Below are 5967 nucleotides of genomic sequence, written 5' to 3'. Positions count from 1 at the left end.
TAGGGCTGCATTACTAGAAAGATATTGTTTAAATTTTGTTTTGTCATGGAATGTTTTGGTTTTTCTATTCATGTTGATTGAGAGTTTTGCTGGGTATAGTAGCCTGATCTGACATTTATGATCTCTTAGGCTCTGTATGACAGCTGATCAAGATCTTCTGCATTTTATCATTTCTCTTGAGAAGTGTTTTGTAATTCTGATAGGTACACCTTTATATGTTACTTGGCCTTTTCCCCTTACAGCTTTCAATATTCTTTCTTTGATCTATATATTTAAAGTTTTTATTATTATATGGCAGAAGGATTTTCTTTTTTGGTTCAATTTGTTTGGAGTTCTGTAGGCTTCATGTACATTTATGGCCATCTCTCTTTTTAGGTTAGGGATGTTTTCTTGTATGATTTTGTTGAAGATGTTTTCTGGCCCTTTAAACTGGGAATCTTCAAGCTCGTCTATTCTATTATTCTTAAATTTGGTTTTTTCATTGTTTCCCCAAATTCCTGGATGTTTTGGGTTAGGAACATTTTACTTTTTTTTTCTTTGACCGATGTCTCAATATCTTCTAAGCCTGAGATTATCTCTTCAGTCTCTTGGTGAGGCTTATATTTGTAGGTTCTGTTCTCTTTCCTAGGTTTTCTTAGGAAAAAAAATCTATTTCTATATTTAGTTCTTGGGCTGTTTTGTTCAATTCCTTCACCTGTTTGATTGTATTTTTCTGTATTTTAAAAAGATTTGCTTCCTTCTTAAGGGTTTCTACATGTTTGCCTCTGTGTTCTTATATTTTGTAAGGGAGTTATTTATATCCTACTGAGAGGCCTCTATCATCTTCATGATATGGGATTTTTGGTTAGAATATTCCTCTTTGTGTGTGCTAGGTGATCTAGGGCTTCCCGTGGCACAAGAACTGTCTTCTGATGTTGACAAATTACATTGGCTTCTTTTGCATATGTTCTTGTGCTAACCTTTTGCCATCTTGTTTTCTCTGGTCCTAACTAGCCTGTGTATCTGGGAGTGGAGCAGGCCTTTTTGGAGCGAGGTAGAGCTGTGTGACCTGGGTTAAAGCATGCCTTCTGGGAACAGGCAGTGCTGTCTCTGGTTAGGACAGGGCTCCAGTGTCCCTTGTTAGAGCAGGGATCCTGGAAGACAGGCTGTTGGGGTCTGGGGAGAGGCGAGTTGATCTATGCTCTTAGTTCTGATAGAACTCCTGCGAGACAGGTAGGCTGTGGAGTCCAGGAGACAGGGTGCAGTCTCACTAATGTGCCACAGGTTCATGTATTGATTCAAGCTAGGAGGATGGTGCTTCTGCAGAATGAGATAAATCCCACTTCAGCTAGCCTCAGTGGGTTTCCCAGCTGCAGTGTCTATTGGTGCAGCTGTCTCACCTGTTTCTTGTTATGGCAGACTTCCTGAAAGACAAGTAGGCTGTTGTGCTGGAAAGAGAGGCAGGTTTGCTGTTTTTTTTTTTTTTGTTTTTTTTTTTTTTTTGTTGGTGTCTAACTTTTTGAGTTCTTTATACATTTTGTATATTAGCCCTCTATCAGATGTAGGGTTATTGAAGTTCCTTTCCCAATCTGTAGGCTGTCATTTGATCCTAATGATAGTGTTCTTTGACCTAACAGAGCATTTCAGTTTCATAAGGTCTCATTTATTTTTCTTATTAATTATTTATTAATTTGAGTTCCTGCATCATTGCTGTTCTCTTCTGAATGTGTCTCCTATACCCGTGTGTTCAAAATATTTCTCACTTTCTCTTCCATGAGATTTAGAATATGAGTTTTTATGTTGAGGTCTTTCATCTATTTGGACTGGAGTTTTGTGCATTGTCAAAAATATGGATCTGTTTGCAGTATTCTACATGTAGAATTCGATTAGATCAGCACAATTTGTTGAAGGCATTTCCCCTTTTTCATTTGTATGGTTTTGACTTCTTTGTCAAAAATAAAAAGTGTTCTTAGGTGTGTGTTTATTTCTGTGTCTTCTGTTTTATTCCATTGATTGACCTGTCTCTGTCTATATCAATACCGAGCAGTTTCTATTACTATTGCTCTCTAGTAGAGCTTAAAATCAGGAATAGTGATACCTCCAGAAGTACTTTTATTGTTCAGGATTGTTTTTAGATATTGTTTATTTGTTTATCCATATGAACTTGAGAACTGTTTTCTGAAAATCTGTGAAGACTTGTGTTGGAATATTGGTGAAGATTAAATTAAATCTGTAGATTCCTTTTGGTAAGATGGGCATTTTAACTATGTAAATATTACCAATCCACTAGCAAGGGAGCTGTTTCCATATTCTGATATCTTCTTCAATTTCTTCTTCAGAGACTAGAAGTTCTTTTCATACAGATCTTACATTTGCTTGGTTAGAGATACATCAAAGTAATTTATTTTATTTGTGACTATTACGAGGAGCACTGTTTCCCTAACTTCTATTTCAGTCTGTTTTGAGTTAATTTTATATCCACCCACTTTTCTTAAATTGTTTATCATGTGAAAGTTTTCTCTGGTAGAAATTTTGTGGTCCCTTACATACACTATCATATCTGCAAACAATGATACTTTGAATTATTCCTTTCTAATTTCTAGTCACTTGATCCCCTTCAGTTGTCTTATTCAACTAGCTGGACTTCCAAGTACAATATTGAAGAAATATGGGAAGACTGGTGAGCCCTGATTTACCCCCAATTTTAGTTGAAATGCTTTACTTTCTCTCTATTTAACTTGATAATGGCTATTAGGCTTCATGTATACTGCCTTTATTTTTTTATTAAGTATGCACAATTTATCCCTGCACTCTCCAAGTATTTTATCATGAAGGGGTGTTGCATTTTTTCAAATGCGTTTTCAACATCTAGGGAGATGATCATTTGTTTTGGGGTTTGTTTGTTTTTATTTTCTTTCAGTTTGTATATATGCTGGATTACAGTAAGTGGTTTTTGATATTGAAATACTCCTGGGATGAAGCCGATTTAATCATAGTGGATGATGTTTTTTATGTTTTCCTGTATTCAATTTGTGAGTATTTTATTGAGAATTTTTGGATCGATGTTCATATTCTAAAAATGTCCTCCTTTTTTTTTTTTTTTTGGATCATGGTGACTGTGGACCCATAGAATGAGATTGGCAGTATTCCTTCTGCTTCTATTTTGAGGAATGTTTGAAGAGTATTGGCATAGGCTCTTCTTTGAAAATCTAGTAGAATTCTGCACTAAAGCCATTTTTTGTCCAGAGATATTTTTTGGTTGGGAGTCTTTTAATAATTGCTTCTATTATCTTAGGGGTTATACAGCTATTAATATCTGCAACTAATCTTTATTTACTCTGGAAATTGTTATTTGTGTAGAAAATAATGCATTTCCAATTTTGTGGAGTACCAGCTTCAGAAGTAAGACCTAATAATTCTTTAAATTTCCTTGGTATTTATTATTATGTCTCCCTTTAGATTTCTTATTTTGTTAATTTGGGCACTATCTCTCTCTACCATGTAGTTAGTTTAGCTAACGGTTTATCTAGCTTGTTGATTTTCTCAAGGAACCAATTCTGGCTTTCATTGATTCTTTATATTGTACTTTTTATTTCTGGTTGATTAAAGTCAGCCCTGTATTTGATTATTTCCTGCAGTCTACTCCTCCTGTGTGTATTTGCTTTGGTTTTTGTTTGTTTATTAGTTTGTTTGTTTCTCTGTAGCCTTCTAATGTACTTTAAATTCATTAGTATTCATAATACTCCAGTTTTTTTTTATGTGAGTATTTATTGCTATGAACTTTCCTTTTAGCTCTGCTTGCATAGTATCTCATGAGTTTAGGTTTGTTGTACTTTCATTTTCATTGAATTGTAGGTTTTTAATTTTTTTTTTATATCTTCCCTGACCCATTGTTGATTTAGTAAACAGTTGTTTACTTCTGAGAGTAAGTACACTTTCTGTTGTTGAAGTCCAGATTTAATCCATGGTTAAAGTGCCAATTTCTGGTTTCTTTGGAAATTCAATTGTGTCAATGCTATGTTTTTTCTGGAAACTGTATTATGAGAGAATGATTTTTTCTGAAGTGTACACGTGGGAGGATGTTTTGCTGAGAACAGACACACAGTGTTTTCTGGATGCAGTCAGAAAAAGAGTATGTGATATTTGGCTAAAGAGGATGATTGAGAGAATGCATTATGTTTGTAAGAATGGACTATGATATGTGGTATCGGTTTGTGGTAGTGGTATTATTTGCTGGTCATTTTTGAGCTTTGTTGATGCTGGTCTTTGTTGACAAAGTTGGATGGTATTGGTTTGCCTTGCCATTGATTGCTGGTCATCATTTGTCATTATAGAGAGAAATGCCTCCAAAGTACTTCTGATGGTATCCCAGCCGTGTATTGCTGCTTCAGCAGAATTGAGATGATTGGCAGAACCTACCTGTTTCTTATGGATAGACCTGTTGTTGCTGGTTCATGAGTGGTGTTTGTGAGTGGATCAAATTACGACCAATGATTCATGTGAACTGAACTGTTGATATCCTGACAACACATTTGGATTTGCTCCAAAGAACTATTTCTAATCAGTTCCATGTCTTCTGTTTGCCCTATTAAACTTTACTTTGCACTACTTCTGGTTAGTGGTAGACTAAACCACTAACCACAAAAGATGTCAAAGCATTTAAGATTCTTATTTAAACTAGTTTTTAAAAAATATAAGACTGCATATTGTGGTCTGATAAGATGTATGAGGTCATTTCAATCTTGTTATATCTGTTGAGGCTTGATTTGTGACCAATTATATAGTACATTTTGGAGAGATTCTTAGAAGAAAGTATATTCTTTTGTGTTTGGGTAAAAGGTTCTATAGATAGCAAATAGGTCCATTTGAATTATCACCTCTGTTACTTTCATTATTTCTCTTTTTAGTTTCTGTTTCTCTAATTTGCCTATTGGTAAGAATGGGGTGTTTAGGTTTCTCACTACTAATGTGTGTGTTGGGCTCCATTTCTGCCCTTGTGGACAAACCCAAGTCTGGCTTGAGTTTCTGTGGACTTGTGGGAGAGCCTAAGCCTGGCTCGAGTTTTAAGACCTATTTCAGTCCCATTCATACAGGAGTGACTCAGCAACACCTGATTGGCCCTGCCTCTGCACCCCCCACCCCCGCCATTGCTGATGTAGAGCTTTGCCTTTGGCCCTGTCAGTCACCCCAAACCCTCTGTCACTTTTCCCTGCCTCCTACATCATCTCATCCCACCAAAAATCCCCCTCGCTTTGCTCCTAGTTTATGTAAGCAAGAGGCTGATGCAATAAAGTTGAATTCCTGCTTCAACAAGACTCCTGCCCTGGTGTGTTTCTTTTTCTTTTTCTTTTTCTTTTTTTTTTTTTTTTTTTTTTTGGAGAGATCCAGTGGGACCGTGACCTCTCTTCTCTTGCCTGGATTTGCAGGCAAGGAGCCCCCATGTGTGGAGTTTGAAATGTGACTTAAGCTTTAGTAATATTTCTTTCACAAATGATGGTGTCCTTCCATTTGTGGCATAGACATTTAGAATTGAAGTGCTCTGGTAGATTTAACATTTGATGAGTAGGAAGTGTTCTTCCCTGACTCTTTTCAGTAACTTTCAGTTGAAAGTCTATCTTATTAGGTATTAGACTGGATACCAAAATTTTTCTTTTGTTTGTTTGCTTGGAAAACCTTTTTTCAGTGCTTTATGCTGAGGAAATAACTCTTTGTTGCTGAAATACGTTTCTTATGTACTGAAGAATGCTGGATTCTGTTTATGCATCCATTCTTTTACCTTGTCTCTTTTTATTGGATAATTGAGTCCATTGATGTTGAGACATATTCATGACCAGTGTTTGTTTCTTTCTGTTATTTTGGTGTGTGTGGTGGCTTTGTATGTGTGTGTGTGTGTGTGTGTGTGTGTGTGTGTGTGTGTGTGTTTCTCTTCTATTGGTTTTAATGGTGTAACATTATTATTTCTTGCCATATCTTGAGTAAAGTTATCCT

Source organism: Arvicanthis niloticus, chromosome 10 (assembly GCF_011762505.2).
Source record: "Arvicanthis niloticus isolate mArvNil1 chromosome 10, mArvNil1.pat.X, whole genome shotgun sequence".
Classification (NCBI taxonomy): Eukaryota; Metazoa; Chordata; class Mammalia; order Rodentia; family Muridae; genus Arvicanthis; species Arvicanthis niloticus.
This window is presented reverse-complemented; position numbering follows the sequence as displayed.